Source organism: Amblyomma americanum, chromosome 10 (assembly GCF_052857255.1).
Source record: "Amblyomma americanum isolate KBUSLIRL-KWMA chromosome 10, ASM5285725v1, whole genome shotgun sequence".
Classification (NCBI taxonomy): domain Eukaryota; kingdom Metazoa; phylum Arthropoda; class Arachnida; order Ixodida; family Ixodidae; genus Amblyomma; species Amblyomma americanum.
Genome location: NC_135506.1, coordinates 105,723,509 through 105,741,757, shown reverse-complemented (window position 1 = coordinate 105,741,757; position 18,249 = coordinate 105,723,509). Strand labels below are relative to the sequence as shown.

The 18,249-nt window shown below is 47.7% G+C and overlaps 1 pseudogene; it reads right to left on the bottom strand.

Annotated features, from left to right (window-relative positions):
* Nucleotides 1-8,481: 8,481 nt before the first annotated feature.
* LOC144108601 (uncharacterized) lies at nt 8,482-9,976 on the bottom strand (annotated as a pseudogene).
* Nucleotides 9,977-18,249: the final 8,273 nt, after the last annotated feature.

Genomic DNA, 18,249 nt, shown 5'->3' with positions numbered 1-18,249 from the left:
GTAAAACACTTCCGAGAAGAGTTGAGGATCTGGCACGCGATGTTTTCAACTACTTTTTGTCGCCGAAGCAGACATCTGCCTTCCAAGAATTCCAGAAGCTTGCAGAGGTGAAACCACACAAGCTGTTGCAACCAAGCCAAACAAGGTGGCTGTCTCTACAAGTTGTTGTGACACGCTTACTTGAGCAGATGCCTGCCCTGATTTTGTTTTTCAAAAAAGCCGCCACTGACGACCGCCTGCTTGCTGCAGAAGCCATTCTGGAAAAACTGATTGACCCGTCAACGAAACTCTACCTCGAGTTCCTTGAGTATGTCCTGCCTTTTTTCACTAACCTAAATAAGGAAATGCAGTCGGAAGAAACCAAAATCCACTTTCTCCGTGAAAAAGTTTCGACCATGCTGAAATGCATACTCGAATGCTACATCAAGCGGGACTACTTGGAGGTCACAGCGTTGTCCGATGTGCGGTACAAAAACCCAGCCAAGTTCCTGCCATTGGAAGAAATTTACCTCGGAGCAAAGCCACCTGCCGCTCTAGCCGGTAACACGCACGGCTTAAACGATAATCAGGTTCACAACTTTCGGCTGCGGTGTTTAGAGTTTTTGTTATTGAAGCAGCTCATCAGATCTACCTGCGGTTCCCCGTAAAAAGTGAACAGATGAAAAACCTTCGAGTCATAGAGCCGAAAGTTGTCCTGGGAAAGACAGTGCCCTCAATCGCGTCGCTTGCGGTCTCCTTTCCTCTGATAGTGAAAGAAAACGAAGTGAATGAACTGGACAGGGAATGGCGACTTCTCCGCAACATGGAGCTGAGCGACTACGCTGACTTGACTGCGAGCCAGTTCTGGCACAAAGTGTCTCAAATGAAAAAAGGAGACGGTTCACAAGAGTGCCCCTTGCTGTCAAGTTTCATCCTTTTGTGCCTGCCACACTCCAGCGCTGCTGTCGAACGCGTGTTTTCGCAAGTCAACTTGCTGAAAACAAAGCAGAGAAACAGATTGTCAACAGAAGCGTTGTGCAGTTTGCTGCACGCAAAAATAGCCTTGATGGACAGCTGCTGTTACAAGTTCAAGATCACTCCTTCTCATTTGAAGAGGATGAACAAAGATATGTACGATGATTAAGACTTTAAGATTGTGTGCGCGTCTAATTCCTTGTTCGTGTGCCATATAATAATTATAGAGAGTTAGGAAAGATATATCTTAAAGCGTCAGCATCGACACTGCACGCGCGTTTACGTTATTTCTGAATACAGTATCATTTGCATCGTACGTGTTTTTTATGTCATTGAAGAAAGTGCTTCGATCTGTGCAGCTTTCTTTTTTTAAAGAAAAGCATTCTCCACGTTTGCCAGACCGCTTCGTTTCAACGTGCTGCTCAATTCCAAAACAACATATATATTCTCAGTTCTAAGAAAGCATTTTCTGATTTTGTAATTACCAACTCTACGTCTGAATCACTGCTATATAACTAGCAAGACTACATTTTTTAGGATGTCAAGTTCTCGTGATGTCATTTCTTAGTCGCTCCAAATACTGTTTGACGATCTTTGACTGAAACTTTGATAAATAAAGTACTGGGCGGTGAGGTACGCCATTTTACCGCTTCTGAGTGTTCTGTTTGAGGCGGAAAGGGGACTTTCACGAAGTCAAACGTGTTCGTCTTTCTGTCTGCATCTTAAAAAGACTGTTAATGTTGTCTGAACAAAATACTTTGATGCGTTAAGGGGGCTTAGCAAACAATGCAAGCTCTTTAAACTTGGGATCAACTCCATTCTATTTACAAAGGGCTGCAAGGGTTCTTTGCGCGTAAAGATGAGCCTGCTGAAGGAGCAGCTCAAAAGGCGGTGCAGTGAAAAAGGAGTCGTTTGCTCGAATTTTACTTCAGATAGAGGGGGTGTCAGGAGAGCGTCGTTGCTGACTCCCCCTTTATCTGGTGGTGCCTTCTGTGGACCTTCTATGCATGGCAACTCTACAGAAAATTAGGAAAAAAGCTACAGTTGCAGCTAACACACATTTATTTATCTCTGATAAAATGTACAAGACATGGCATAAAGAGTGAACTGCGTTGAGACTTTGTTAAAGCTGTAATCGCCACATTAACAAGTAAAAAACTAAAAGCTAGGAATTTTTCTTCAATCTAGGGATTTTTGGGGGTTAATTTTAGGGATAAAACGTTGACCTGAGTTGGCATCACTGCGAGACGGCCCCCTCGGCAGCGGAGCAAGATGGCTGCCCCCAGCGAGTCAAGCATGCAGAGTTCGCCGTCGAATTTTTCTGTCAGCGGTGCTAATTCGTCGCAGCAGAGGCTGCGGAAACGCTTCCGTATCGACGAAGATTTGCTGCTTCTTCAGGAAGTATTGGCTCAAAATCCATTCTGGAGCCCGGAAAACTGGACAGCGGTGTTAAAAAATGTCGTGTTTGCTGTGGGACGCGAACTGACGTTTCGTGCGATCAAAGACCGCACGGAGCTGTTGGTGGGTTACTTCCGCCAAGAAGACCAAGCCAACCTTTGTAAGTAAGTGGCATGTTATATATGTATACTGAGCATATGTATTCCTACGCCGACACTGTCGCAACAGCTGCCGCATTTTTTTTTTCTCGCGCGCACTGCACATTTCTTTCATCTCAGATCCGGAACGGAGGAGCAGTACACGGAGACGGATCAGCTGCTCCAGGAAATCTCGGATATGGCCCGGGATGTGGGCTACATGCTCAGAACGGTGCCGAGAAAGGCCAGTTCCACGCTGGCAGCGAAAAGGAAGCTGCCCACTGGTGAGAATAGCCAAGCGTAACAAAACCGGCTCGCAGGATGCAAAAATGTTTTTATCGATGATGAGCCAGAATAAAACAGCCAGTTTAGGGATGTTAAGCATCTCCGTGTATTTCCTGCTCGTTGATTGTTGGCCTCTCCTGAAATGGCATTTATGTCCACAGCGAGGTACTTAGCTACGTGTAATTAAATTAAGGAGTGGAGATATACGATTGCTTAGTTATGCAGACATGAATTCAAGCTGGGGTAGACTTTAAGCCGTTGGCGTGAAAGCATATGGCAGCTTTTTGTTATTGCGAGTTCGGTGGTTAGAGGTGGTATTCATAAAATTTTGGTATTACTTAGTACAGATTTTTAATAAATCCCAGGAAAAGTATTGCATGCTACCTGTGTCAATGCAAACGAAAAGTGGTTATTAAATTGTGTTCTTAAATTGTATTCTATCTGTTTACCTACCTATCGCAAGCATAACACAGGCGCATTTCTGCATGAAAGCTTTGCATTTACAGTAGTCATGCCCCTGTAATGACCTGGTCAGTGTTTGTCAGTGTAAACAAGCAAACATGCAAAGTGTCTGCTATTTTGTAAGCTTCTACGTACTATTAAAATTATGGGGAGTTGCTAGCATTTATGCTTGCAGATCTCTATGGGTGCATGTATTAGAGCTTAAAATAATTTTTTAATACATACTGTCCTAATTAACGGGCATTGTATAGCCTTAACGTGTCAAACACTGAAGTGCAAAAACTCCCCACAATATTTAATGCTTATCACATTGAAAGCATCTGCAACAAAAAGAGTCATGTTGTGTCAGTGACATTACCTGCAGTTAGAAGCGTCCACCAAAATTGCACTTGCACTCCATGAATATGTAGCCAAATCTTCATCACTTTAGTGAAAACATGGCACTTGCCCTCGAGGGGAGGAAACCAATTTGAAACTTTTTTTTTTCCAAAGCTGAGATATTTGGAGATAATTCTGACATCTTTGAATTTGAAAAAATATTAATGAAGCTAAGATTGCAGATTTAAAAAAAACTTAAAACTGAAATGAAAGTATTTGAGAATTATATGAGTTGCTGAAATTATACAAATATTCACAATATCAAGCACAGGAATATTTATGTTGCTCTGACAAATACACTTTTCTTTGATTCATTTCCGAAGGTCAACAAGAGTCATCTGCATTCGAGCAGCTGCTGCTGGCAATATACAGCAGGGAGAAAACAGAATCCCCCTCTGTTACTGCTGCTGTCCCACAACAAGAGCCAACAGGCACCATGGAAGGTGCTGGCAGTGTGCTAACCCAGCAAGAAGAATGGCCCAGGCAGCGACCAGCGAAACGACGCTTGGGGCAAAATACTCCAAAAGGTAAAACAAGAAAGACATCAGAGAAGCTATCAACAAATCTGTTTATTGAACTGTCAAATTTCCATCTTCAGTACCTGCTCATAACTAATGCATTGTAAAGTTGAGCGTAGGTGAGGACAACACAACTGGACAGGACAGGCACTATACTCTGGGCCTTTTTTTGGTAATGCAGCAGAGGTTAGTCAGGAAAGTGGTAACAAGCATTTATCCCTGTGGTGCCATTTGAGGTGGGCCTTTGTTCCTCAGGCTAGGGGGCAGGGAGGGGGGGGGGGAGCTTGGACTTTCATTGGGATATAAAATGCTTTGCGCTGTTAGAGCATGACCGCATGCCCAATATTTTTTTCATATCCTAACATGGTTCTAGGTTTCAGTTCAGTTCAGTTCAGTTTATTTTCCGTAAAGACCCCCGATTTCAGGGGTATTACATAAGGAGTGGGTACAAGATTTGGATTAACACTAGTTCAAGTAACGTTCAAGTACAAGCACGCATATATATATATATATATATATATATATATATATATATATATATATATATATATATATATATATATATATATATATATATATATATACATATATTGTATACATATTCAAGTATATTCACACATGTATTTACACATATCAAAGCCTATATATGTAGACCAACATACACGTATGTAAATACAAACAACACATATAAGGAAAAATCATGTACAATGTAATTGGAGATGGTCAGTAACATGTAAAAATACGGATGGGCAGATTATGTCGACAATGGCAGCGGGGAGGCCGTTCCAGTCTGCCGCCATGCGAAGAAAAAAACGAGGCTAAAAATGTTGATGTTCGTGAGCGTGGTCGTGAAACTTGCAGTGAGTGGCTCGTCCAGTATGATATGCGCGCTTCGGGCGTGATATATGGTGTTTGATGAAGGATAGGACTGTAAAAGAATTTGTGGTAAAGACAGAGGGAAGCGATGCGCCGACGTAAAATGAGGTCCGGAAGCCCAGATAGTGATTTCAGTGACGTGACGCTTACGTCATATGAGTACGACGAATGGATGAATCGAGCGGCGCGGTTTTGTACCGCTTCAAGAGCGTCGATAAGATATGCTTGATGCGGATTCCAGACTGCTGAGGCGTATTCTAGTTTCGGTCGTACAAGTGATGTGTAGGCAAGTAATTTTACGTGATTTGGGGCTTTCCGCAAATGACGTTTTAGGAAACCTAAAGTTTTGTTAGAAGCTGAAATGATGGTTTGCACATGCGTACGCCAGTTGAGGTCGTCTGATACAGTGACACCGAGGTATTTAGAAGTGTCAGTTGATTCAAGAGTGACATTATTAATTGTGTGCGCAAACGTCCGAGGGTTATGGCTGCGGGTGAACGACATGCTTTTGCATTTGTTAACGTTTAGTGTCATTAACCAAGTGGTACACCATTCTAAGACGTGGTTCTATCTCAAAAGCTTTATGTCATCCCGTAGCAGTACTGGTGAGAAATTGGATAAATTAAGTGGGCCTTGAGAAGCTATGGCAGCAAGTTCAGGCAGTCCATCGCAGCGGTGGTGAAGTGGTTGAGCATCCGCCTCGCATGTGGAAGGTGCGGGGTTTGATCCCCAGTGCCGCCGGGTACCCACCTGTGATACATTGGGTACAAGCTTTCCTGTGGTCTGGTGCTCTGCTTATTTAGTGTGAAATGCTTGGCGAATGGGTCTCTCTGGCCCCATTTTGAGAAGTCGAAAATACCACGTACCATGACCCTCTTTAGCCATAGATACCCTTGCGTCATAAAAAATCCATAATTATCATTAGTCCACTTCGAAGTGCAAATGTTCTGGGGGATGATGAAAACTAAAGTGAGCATGTTCTGGAGACTTCAACACATGTTTACTACAATTCTCACTGTGCACTTTCCACAAATTTAAGGTCAAAACTTTTGGATTTGCGGTGCAATAGGCCTACTGGAATTTAAGGTCAAAACACTCAGTGAACATGCTACTGTGATGTCAGATAGTAGGTTCCCACTGGTTTTGGCAAGAGCAAGGCCTAATTACAAGGTGAAACACACTTTATGAAAAGTAGAACTCAAGTGTTGAATGGTATGAGAGCTAAATGAAGGGCGTCACACAATAGAAAGCCAGCACAGTTACACCAGCTGACAGCAGTCACTGGAGACACCAAACTGTCTCTCCCGCACAGAATGCCACAGCTGCAGTGAACCACCACAGTTGAGTTCCCCTTTAAGAGACTGCGCCAGTTACAATCCCCTTCAGGTGGTGATGAGAGGAAACACCTTGTTGATTATGAAATTGGGGTTTCTTGATGACCCGGTGGTTCTAACTCGCAAACATTCACATTACTCGAGGAAAGTAGAAGGTTAACTATTTATTTACAATATAAATAAAACAAGAAGAAACAAGCAAGAACAAAACTATTTACAACATGACTGAACCTTTGATTAGATGAATTCAGCCCTGGTTCAACCCAGAGCGGTTACGTTTTAATCCTCTGTCTCCGCCCTTAGCGGGGACAGCAACCAATAAGGTAACAAGTGACCCTTCTCACCAATCAGTGGTTAGGGAAAGGAAAATAAGGTTTTCGTCAACTAACCGCAGATTGGGGAAAGAATATTGACTAAACAATGGTCGGGGAAAGGAAAAGTAAAGCTCTGCAATTCCCTCCGCTAGACGAACATTTCAGAAAGGAGATGTTGCAAACACATAAACAGCACATACACGCCTACCATTTCCCACGGCAAAGGCAGGGACGGGACGGATGGGTTCCTTTGCTGGCGACGCGCCGATCACGATACAGCCGCTGCCGAGTCCTCATCGGGCGTCCTTCTGAGTCTATGTGACTCCACAGGTGCGGCATTCCTCGCGAACACAAGACCGACTGGCGCCACGGAAAGTTAATCGAACTTCACAACCACCCAGCAACATTCCTTTGCAATGGTGTACTATTACAGTAATCATATTCAATTCTCCGTCTTCACGCACTTTGACACAACCATGGCGTTGATACTGACATGTGCCCATGAGGACTGCAGATGATCACCTTTAACCATTTCCCTTCTATATGGCATACTGAACTACACTCGAAGCCAAGATTCACACACAATGGCACAATCATGTTTTTGACAACATCGGACGTGGCATGTACCCATAAGGAGGCTACAGAAAAACACCGCTGAACCACTTTCCTTTTATATGGAACCAAATGACTCTATCACTATGTTCAAAAGCACGTCTTCACACACTGAACGAATCATAGTATTGGCCATATTAGAGTTCGCACATCCTTAAAAGGGATTGGACAGTGTTAGGGAAGAACAAACCTTTTAGTCTGCCACTCCTTGAAATTCCTCCTCAGGTCATACATCGAATGGTCATCTCTTTTCTTTTACTCTTAATCTTGGTCCAGCACAATGCTGTAGCAGACCTGGCATTAAACTACATTTAGTGCCCACCATAGATATTTTCTTTCATCTGCTGGCCTTACTCAGTGGAAAGACAGTGTCAAAGCTGTAACATATTTTTGTGGAATAACTGCAGCCAGCTGAGTAAAATGTGGTTTGTGCAAAGCAGAGTTCATGTTCTCCACACGTGATGAACACATTCATGACAGTGTTTGATATGTGTACAACTCCTAGAACCAGTGTCTAACTGGTATTTGTGATTATTTTGCCATTTTCATAGGTATTCGTGGACTTCAATACCTCGGAATGGAGCTGTTGACAAGGCGAGAAGACAGCGAGTTCAAAATAAAAATGAAGGAGCTGGAAAATTAAAAAAAAAACTTGAGCAAGAGGACGTGCGTCTCGAAGTAGATAGAGAGCGCCTTGCACAAGAAAGAGAGCGCTTCGCCTTAGAAGAGCGAAAAATAAAGCTTCAGGAGGACAGGCTTGCTCATGAAGGTCTATGCAGGCGAGAAGATAGGGAGCAATTCCGGCAGCAAGTTGAGCAAATGCTCATGGAGCAAGAGAAAAGGCTCGCTGCTCTCATTCAGAAGACGCCGCGTCAGTGATTGCTTTCTCTATTAAATTCTTATTTCATTAGCAACAAGGCACCTCTGCGATTGTTTTCTTTTATGAAATAAGCGCAGGAGACGGTTCAACACAGCTGTGTTGGCTAGTGCAACAGTGATGGGAAGACATTTTAAAACGCTGATGCTCTTCCCACTTGGAAAGCAGTGCATTTTCTACCTTCTCACCATTTCTTGTTGCACATTTATTTTCAAAAACATACTTGTAATGATAGGAGTGGAAAGTACTACAGGACTGTGAAAGCAGTGATAAGGGAAAATTATTTTAAAGATAAAGCATGCATGCGTATGCAAGAAAACACGCATCCGTAGTATTCTAGCCACCCAGAGGAGCAAGATATTGCTCTAGTATTGGAGGTTCTAGTTCAAAGTAACTGGACACTTGAGAGCCGTACTAGCAAGTGTGGCAATTGGCAAGTATTCCACTCACTTTGTACATGCATTCTAACTTTTGTTTGAACAGTTTTTTATTTTTTCGAAAATCCAAGAAAGCGAAGTTGCTGGAGATATTTCCAAATCCCCACTCCACTGACTGCTGCACAGAACTCATGGCCTTATTGAAGGCTAACTGGTGTGCTGTCGCACGGGTTTTGCCATAAGGCTTCATCAAAAGAGGCCTCAAAGGGTACGCTGGGTCCCCGTAAATGCAATAACTGCGGCCCTAGACAAGCTTCTCAAGCTTTTCATACGTGTGGCTCTTTCTCAGGATCCCCCCCAAAACGTACAATTAGTAACATAACTGTTCCACATTCTGATAGCTTTGTACTGTCTCATACAGTACCAGACAAATTGAGGTCTTCAGGAAAAAAAATGCTATAAAGCAAAAAAATGGAACACGCTCATTTTGCAAGAACACTTTGGACACATGATTTGTTTGCTGTGTCTTATGGCACTTAAGCTACTAAGGGCATCATGTGTCAAACGCAAGGCTTTTTGTCATGAAGAATTTTTCATAAGAGCTGTAAGTGGGATCACCTTCGTTACATCAACCTAAAGCATCTTTAAACATGTGAACATTTTCAAGACCTTTTTTTTTTCATTTAGCACCTCTCCGAGTTCGGGCAACATTGATGGGAAGGAATGCTAAAGACACTGAATGCATTTATCCATTTATCAGTGTCCTGAACTTACCTGCATCGTGCCTGCTTCCAGGATATGACCCCTCCAGTTGGTAAATATTGCCGTTAGGGCACATAAGGGCCTGATATTTTAAAGCGTGGGTGCGCTTATGGCCAGAAAAGAAAAGCTTCTGGTCTCTGGATGGACGGCAGATTGCTCTTGCCGTGCCATCAATAAAAGCCCAGCAGTTTTCTAGTGGTGCCCCTTTATAACGGACGGCCTGGAAAGAAAAAAATAAAAGACAAAAGTCCTGTTATAAACATTCGCACGCAAAGAAACTAGCGTGAGAGCGCTACCTGGGAGAACTTTTCCAGAGCCGCAAGGTCCAGCCACGAATGGTGGTTCATGTCGTCCAACAAGTGTTTGAACCTGTCCTGGATGTGGACGAAAACTTTGTTCGTTATGCTCGAAATGACTGAATAGTGCCGTCCCAACAAGCGCTCCAGGTCACACAGCCGGTTTGGGTAGGCTACTCTGCGCAAGGCTGTGCAAAGGGCCTCATCGCCGGGTACCGGAACCTCCTGAGCCGAGTGTAAAACGTCGGGCATCAACTGCGCACTCCGAAGCCTCCGAAAGTGGCTCTTCTCAAACCGAAACAGTGTGCGAAAGACTTCGTCGTCAGTTTCTTCGATATTGAACAAGCCATGAGAAGAAAGTGGGTTCTTCGTTCCACGCTGAAGACTTCCTGACATAGAATGTCTTCAATTTCTGTCCACTTAAAAGTGGGCATTAGAAGCGGGTCTTCAAGTATGCTTCGCGGCTTTGGCATCGTTTTTGTAGACGTAGGAAATGTAGATGTAAGTACGTGACACAGTGGCTCATGAAATCAACGTCGGAAAAAACTAGTACATCAGTGGCTAGAGCTACGGTTGGCTTGCTCTGGATATCGAGAAGACCCGACCTGTCGAAGTACATCAATATATGTTAAAAACATTTCTGCTACCTAAAATATTGCAACGGATAGAAGGAGAGATGAATGAAGACTCTCGGAGGCGCGCGTGCTCTGGGATTCTGTGCTCTGTGCCTGGTGCTCTGTGCGGGCCGCCCTGTGCTCTCGACCTGTGTGCTGTGCCCGGGCTTCTCGCGTCGTTCCCGCCTGGACCACGTAACATCTTTGGTGGAGGTGCGGATTTTACGCTGCGCACACCACGCAGCTTCGTAGTACTCGTCTGGCCGGGACTACCACCATGGCTCCACCCAGCCGGTGAAGGAGCCCCACTACCCCCACTACCACTCCTTTCGTCATCATGGCTCCTCCTCGCGACCCCGGCAAGTTTTCCGGCACAGATGGCTCGGACGTCGAAGACTGGATTAACATCTACGAGCGTGTCAGCAACTACAACAGGTGGGACCCTACGCTAATGCTCGCGAACGTCATCTTTTACCTCAATGGCACGGCGCGCGTATGGTACGAGACCCACGAGGAAGAGCTAACAAGTTGGGACACCTTTAAGGAAAAGTTGAAGACGCTATTCGGTAGACCTGATGACCGCCAGCTCGCCGCCAAGAAACAGCTGGCTACTCGAGCACAATCTTCCACCGAGAGCTACGTGGCCTACATTCAAGACATCTTGGCGCTTTGTCACAAGGTCGACGCCACAATGAGTGAGACCGATAAAGTGGGTCACGTGCTCAAAGGCATTGCCGACGATGCGTTCCACTTGCTTGTTTGCAAAGACTGTACCTCAATTGACTCCATCATAAACGAGTGCCGTCGATTTGAGCAAGTCAAAGGCCGCCGCATTTCGCCGTCGTTTTCTCGCCTTCCCAGCACGGCCGCGACATCTTCCTGTGAGGACCACCGATCACCATCCCGCACGCCATCGGACGCCCCTGCCGTCACCGATTCAGTCACCCAGATCGTCCGACGTGAACTGGAGGCCCTCGCAACTGTGATATCTCCGCCCTCCGTCCCTGATACAACCCTGCCCGCTGTGTCGCTGATTCAGGCCGTCGTGCGGCAGGAACTCGCTCATCTGAACCTCGCTCCGGCAGTGTGCGCCATCAGATGCCCGGACACTCCCCAGCCCCCTCCCTGTGCTTTTCGTCGCATCTATTATTCTCTGCCCCGTTCCCGCAATCCCAATGACTGGCGCACGGCGGACGACCGTCCCATTTGCTACCGGTGCTCTCGCATTGGCCACATCGCCCGTCATTGCCGCAGTCCATTGTCTTCAACGCCCCGCAACGTCTTCCCCTCCTTCTACAGTCCCGCCTCATCCCACAACTTCTCGACCCGCGCCCCGTCCGAACAGTCTGCACCAGCCGTACCCCTCCACGCCGATTCTCCCGCTCTCCGTCCCCGCAGGGCCGCCGCTCTCGTTCCCCCCAGTCGCCTTCTCGCAGCCACTCCCAATTGGAAAACTAAGTGATGCAGCTCCCGGAGGTGACGCTGCATCAGCGACCCGGACTACAAATCCTCTCGACCACTCGACATAATCTTCTGAACGTCACTATCGACCGTGTTCCTGTGCGCGCCCTGATTGACACCGGTGCTCATGTATCAGTGATGAGTGCTGCCCTCCGCCGTCGCCTCCGCAAAGTCCCCACGCCTGCAACGTCCCTTGTGTGTGTCGCGGATGGTGGCACGCCTGCTGTGGACGGTATGTGTACCGCGCGCGTTACTATTGCCGGCCAGAGTATACCAGTTCAGTTCACCGTGCTGACCACCTGTGCCCATGACCTTATCCTCGGCTTAGATTTTTTGACTGACCATTCCGCCCTCATTGACTGCTCGGAGGGTGTTCTACACCTCGCCCTTCCAATGCTGGATTCTGACCCACTTGATGTATCACTGCGACTGTTCAGTACCGCATATGCTCGCCTGTCATCCCGAACCGCCTCTTTTGTTCCATTGACCCCATCTCGCCCAGTTCCCGATGGCGACTATCTCGTTACTCCCAATCTTGACCTCCTCCTGACCCGTAACGTTGCCCTACCTCATACCATTGCCACCATCCAAGCCAACGCCCTCTCTCTGCCTTTCCTCAACTTCGGCCTCACTTCTCAAGTGCTACCGTCCGGCATCTGCGTCGCTACGCTATCCCCTCTCGCTCCTTGCCACGTGGCTACGTTGCCCGCTACCCCAGTTCCAGAAACCGCCGCACCGCGCCGGCAGTCTCTTCTGTCGACCGACACCTTCACAACCATGATGGCTACCGACCTCCATCCCGATCAAACTGCCAAGCTTCGTGCCCTTCTCGAATTTTTTTCGGATATTTTTGACGTGAACAACACCGCGCTGGGTCAAACTCTCGCCGTCAGGCACCGCATTGAAACAGGCGATGCCCCTCCCATCCGCCGCCGCCCTTACCGGGTCTCTCACGCCGAGCGTCAAGTAATCAATGCGGAAGTTACTAAAATGCTAGAAAAAAACATATCGAACCCTCACACAGTCCCTGGGCCTCACCAGTCGTCCTTGTCAGGAAAAAGGATGACTCATGGCGTTTTTGCATTGATTATCGCCACCTGAATAAGATCACTAAAAAGGACGTGTACCGCCTGCCGCGTATCGATGACGCGCTTGACTGCCTCCATGGTGCCAAATTCTTCTCGTCCATAGATCTTCGCTCCGGCTACTGGCAAATTGCTGTAGATGAACAGGACCGTGAGAAAACCGCTTTTGTGACTCCTGATGGCCTTTATCAATTTAAAGTTATGCCTTTCGGATTATGCAATGCACCAGCCACATTTGAACGAATGATGGATGCTCTTTTGCAAGGCTTTAAGTGGTCCACCTACCTGTGCTATCTCGATGACGTCATTGTCTTTTCGCCCTCGTTTTCCTCTCACCTCACTGATCTTTCTCAGATCCTTTCCCTCTTTCGTCACGCTGGCCTGCAGCTCAACTCGTCTAAGTGCCGTTTCGCGCGCCGTCAACTCGCCATCTTGGGTCATGTCGTCGACGACACGGGGGTGCACCCTGACCCTGATAAGATCCGAGCCGTTAAAGACTTTCCTCAGCCACGTTCCTGTAACGACGTTCGCAGCTTCTTAGGGCTGTGCTCCTACTTTCGTCGATTTGTTGAAGGCTTCGCCGACATCGCCCGCCCCCTCACCGACCTCCTGAAAAAGGACGCCACCTTCATCTGGGGACCCGACCAAGCACACGCGTTTTCCACCTTGATATTGAAGCTTACTACCACACCAGTTCTGGCCCACTTCGATGTGACAGCTCCCACTGAAGTCCGCACAGACGCCAGTGGCTATGGCATCGGCGCTATTCTCTCTCAGAGGCAATCCGAACAGCACCGTGTCATCGCCTACGCCAGCCGCCTCCTCTCCGCCCCGGAGCGCAATTACTCAATTACCGAACGTGAGTGCTTAGCCCTTGTCTGGGCGGTTGGGAAATTCCGCCCATATTTGTACGGCCGCCCTTTTACGGTTGTCACCGACCAGCCTGCGCTCTGCTGGCTCTCATCACTGAAAGATCCTACTGGCCGCCTAGGTCGCTGGGCTTTAAACCTCCAAGACTACGACTATACCGTGGTATATAAGTCCGGTAGGCTACACACTGATGCTGATTGCCTCTCCCGATATCCCGTTGACTCTTGTGGTCATTCTGGCAGTGACTCCGCCGCTGACCTCTTCTCGCTCTCTGCTCTTACCTTGGCGATGAGCAGCGACGAGATATCGAGCTCCGCTCTATTATTTCCCGCCTCAGATCCTCTCCATCTGACCCTGCCCTGCGCAGATTTGCACTTCATCATGACACACTCTACCGCAGAAGCCTGAACGCCGCCGGCCCAGACCTACTGCTCGTTGTCCCGAAGCATCTGCGCAACGACGTCCTCCACGAGCTCCATGACCTCCCCACTGCTGTACATCTGGGTGTCTCGCGTACTTACGCCCGCGTGCGTCGTCGCTTCTTTTGGCCCCGTCTCTACCAGTCCGTCCGCCGCTATGTTCGTGCCTGCGACCAGTGCCAGCGCTGTAAACGTCCCGCCACGCTCTCCGCGGGTTTGCTCTAGCCTGTTGATGTGCCCCCTGAACCATTCTATCGTGTTGGCTTGGATCTTTTGGGCCCGTTTCCGGAGTCCACCTCCGGAAACAAATGGATTGCCGTTGCGACAGATTATGCTACTCGCTATGCCATCACGCGGGCCCTCCCCACCAGTACTGCTACCGACGTGGCCGATTTTCTCCTCTACGACCTCATCCTCCGTCATGGTGCACCCCGCCAACTTCTCACCGACCGCGGCCGTTGCTTTCTTTCTAACGTTGTCGACGACATTCTCCGTTCCTGCTCAACAAAACATAAGCTGACCACCGCCTATCATCCCCAAACCAACGGTCTTACAGAGCGCCTCAACCGCGCTCTCACGGATATGCTCGCAATGTACGTTTCCCCGGACCATCGGGACTGGGACATTGCCCTTCCATACGTCACCTTCGCCTACAATACTTCTCGTCAAGACACTGCCGGTTACTCCCCGTTCTATCTGTTGTACGGTCGTGAACCCCAATTACCTTTGGACACGCTGCTTCCGACATCTCCTTCCCCGCCTTCTGAATATGCCCACGACGCTATTGCCCGCGCCGACCACGCCCGCCAGCTGGCTCGCTCCCGCCTACAAGCCTCGCAGGCCTCACAGCAGGACTACTACGACCGCCGCCACCGCATGGTAACTTTTTCCCCTGGAGCCCTCGTCTTGCTTTGGTCGCCCACACGCCGTGTCGGGCTTTGCGAAAAACTAATGTCCCGCTATGTTGGCCCATACCGTGTGCTCCGCCAGGTCACCGCCGTCACCTACGAGATTGCCCCGGCCTTTCCGGAGACCACCTCCGGTGCATCTCAGAGTGACGTTGTCCACGTCTCTCGCCTCAAGCTCTACGTGTCGCAATCCCTTGCCCCGCCCTAATTTCCACCGAGACGGTGTTTTTTTTTTTGCGACCGGGGACCATGCAACGGATAGACGGAGAGATGAATGAAGACTCTCGGAGGCGCGCGTGCTCTGGGATTCTGTGCTCTGTGCCTGGTGCTCTGTGCGGGCCGCTCTGTGCTCTTGACCTGTGTGCTGTGCCCGGGCTTCTCGCGTCGTTCCCGCCTGGACCACGTAACAATATTTTCAGCTGCATATAAAATGGTACAATAAAGAGTATGTTTTTGAAACTTGGAAAGAATCCACCTTGGCGCAAGTAAAACCACACACACAAAGGAAAGACAATGAGACAATGGAACAGAATCCACCAAGGTGGATTCTTTCCAAGTTTCAAAAATGCTTAACCAACTTGCCCAGCAACATGCCTTACTGAAGAGTATGTTTTACAGCGTAAACAGAAATAATGACCCTATATCTTTTATCAGATGTAGTGCTTCCAGTTTAGTTGCACAGAGGGCGCTACGAGAGCCCTCCGCTAAGGAAAATTCGTTCCACGCGCAAACTAAAAACGGTTTCGGAGTCAGCGCTCCGCTACCGCTTACCGTGCTAACGTGAGCGGAGCGGGACCGCCGCTCCGGTAAACTAAAACTGTCTATTACATGGCGGACGGCGAGAGCGGACGGGAAAACCAGTTTTCGTAAGCCTGTCGCTCCCGCGCCATTGCCCTCTCGTTGTTTCCACTGTCCTCCTGGCACTTCCCTCCCATGAGTGAGCAAGTTTCGCACCCCACAACTGCACCAGCACAATGAAAATGGGCAGGTGAGGGAATCAAGCCAGCCAGACCAACTTCATTGCACAACCCCCCCCCCCCACCCCTAAACCTAATAAAAGAGAAAACGCGCTAAAATGCCAGTAATTGAGGCTTTTCAGGAAGCCCAGCTCGGGAATGACGCGCACTCTTAAGAGTTGTACTTCTGAAAGCGCAGCAGACTGCAGCTCAGGCGGCAGTGTTCAACACGCGCGCCCGTTTTCGGCTCGAGCAGCCTGCACCGTTCGCAGACGAGGCGAAGCCAAAGACGTCAGGTCACGTGTCCGCGCCCCGACGAAACGGATTTGATCCGTCGTGTGAATGGGCCTTTAAGGACATGTACTGATGCATGTATGGCTAATTATGACTATGCTAATTAGTTATAAGGTAATTCAACCATATTAATTCTATTTCCGGGGTAGTTCATTGAACTTGAATGGTTTGATATGCGTGTATCTGTGATGTATAGATGTGTAAGCTTTTATTCGACATCACTGATTGGGGAAAGAGTATAAGCCATCCGCGGGGCCGACGAGTGGGCCGTCAAGCGGTAATGCGATACTAGTTCGACATTAGGTCTCATGTGCTTGGCGGAGTTTCTTCGTGGAGTCCGTCGAGGGGCTCTGTGATCCTGTGTTCGTACAGCTTTTAGCCCAGGTGACCATCCAGATACTTTCTGGAGAATAAAATATGATTTGATATGATTTGATTTTTCTTCTGTGCAGAAAGCGCAGCCATTCCCCCATCCCCCTCCCCAGCGCCCGGCTGCCGATAGCAGCTGCCTATTAGCAGCGAAGGTACGATAACGCTATCTTATTCTACTCTTCAAAGCGAAGCTTAAGCGTCGTCGAGTTTTTTTGTTTATTTTTGCCAGAAATTGCACGTTTCAGAACCCCTTCAGGCGCTATGACCACATATGTGGACGCGACTTAAGCCTCGTCATATTTCCATACGCAAGGCGAATTTCCACCGTTGAATTCCGCGCTCTTACCATTTTGACCCTCCCTGTCAAGGGGCTTTATCCCTATCAAGTTTGTGGCGGCTTCTCTTGCAGCTACAGTGAAATGGTGAAATGCGTTTGTAAAGAAATGAAGAAAATACGTGCATCACGACGTTCTTTGGCGCGATGAGTAAATAGCTTTATTTTTTGCATTCTATCTGTACAAATGATCGTAAATTATGCAATTTAGGGCTCGGAATATGTCGATAGGTTAATGTAAAAACGACACACCAGTTTTCATCCTCACAGACGAAGAAAAAGTGCTGCGGAGGACGTTCCGAGTGGCGTGTCCACAAACGTGGACATGGAGTCTTAATACAGGAAACATCAAAGCATTGTTTTCTCGCCACAACGCGCTGTTTTTTCTTTGTGAACATGCGGTAGGAATTGGGCTTACTGCTTACGGGAGTTGAAAGCTACGCTTGTACAAAGAAAACATTGGACGACTCCAAGGCTGAAGCGTTTTTTCATGAAAATAGCCGATGTAGAAGCACCTCCAAAGAAGTGCGGCCGACCGAGCAATGAAGACCCGCAGATAGTCGCAAAGAACAGCCAGTTAACTGAGCCGCTGCCGCCAAACAGTAAGCTTTGACCAATGCTTCAAGTCATGGAGGTCTAGGAGGAGTCTTAGGTCCCCTACCAATATTCAAAAACGGATCCGACGCCACCGGTGCTAGATTGCGGAACGCATGAATCCGGAGGAAGAAACCATTTTCAGTGGCGGTCAAAATATTTTTCTCCGGTGTTTTTAAAATTTGGCTACGGTTTTTACCAAGAATCATTACCTTTTCAGGAAACCCCAGACAGAGTAAAATACAAAGCGCCAGCAGTACACAAGGGACTATTAAAAAGGGGATCCCGCAACCTCCCCCCATGGCCAGTTCAGACCTGCCCGCTCAGCTTTAAGAGTACAAAGCAACAATCAGCACATTGTTAGAGCGAGGGGACAGTTTCTTTCAGGCTTCTGACATAAACTGAGTAAACAACGACCTTTAAAAATAACTTCATTTTGGTAAAAGCCGTGTGTAAAACAGGCCGCAAAATTTTATCTCTCTCTCCCTTTCCATCCGTACTCATATCACACGAGACCACTTCGATGCAGCTGGACTTGAAGCATTGCTTGTCATGAGAGCAACCATTGGCCCCAACTTCTGTACACCTAAATTACACAACAGTGCCGACGTGAAGGCTGCAAATCTAAAAGCTACATTCGGTGCTCGAAATACCGAATTTTCCTCTTCCTTTGTCACAGAATGACTGCTTTTGTCTGTTTTATAAGTAATTAACTACAGATTAAATCGCTGAAGCGCACATTCTTACAGCTAAACATTTATT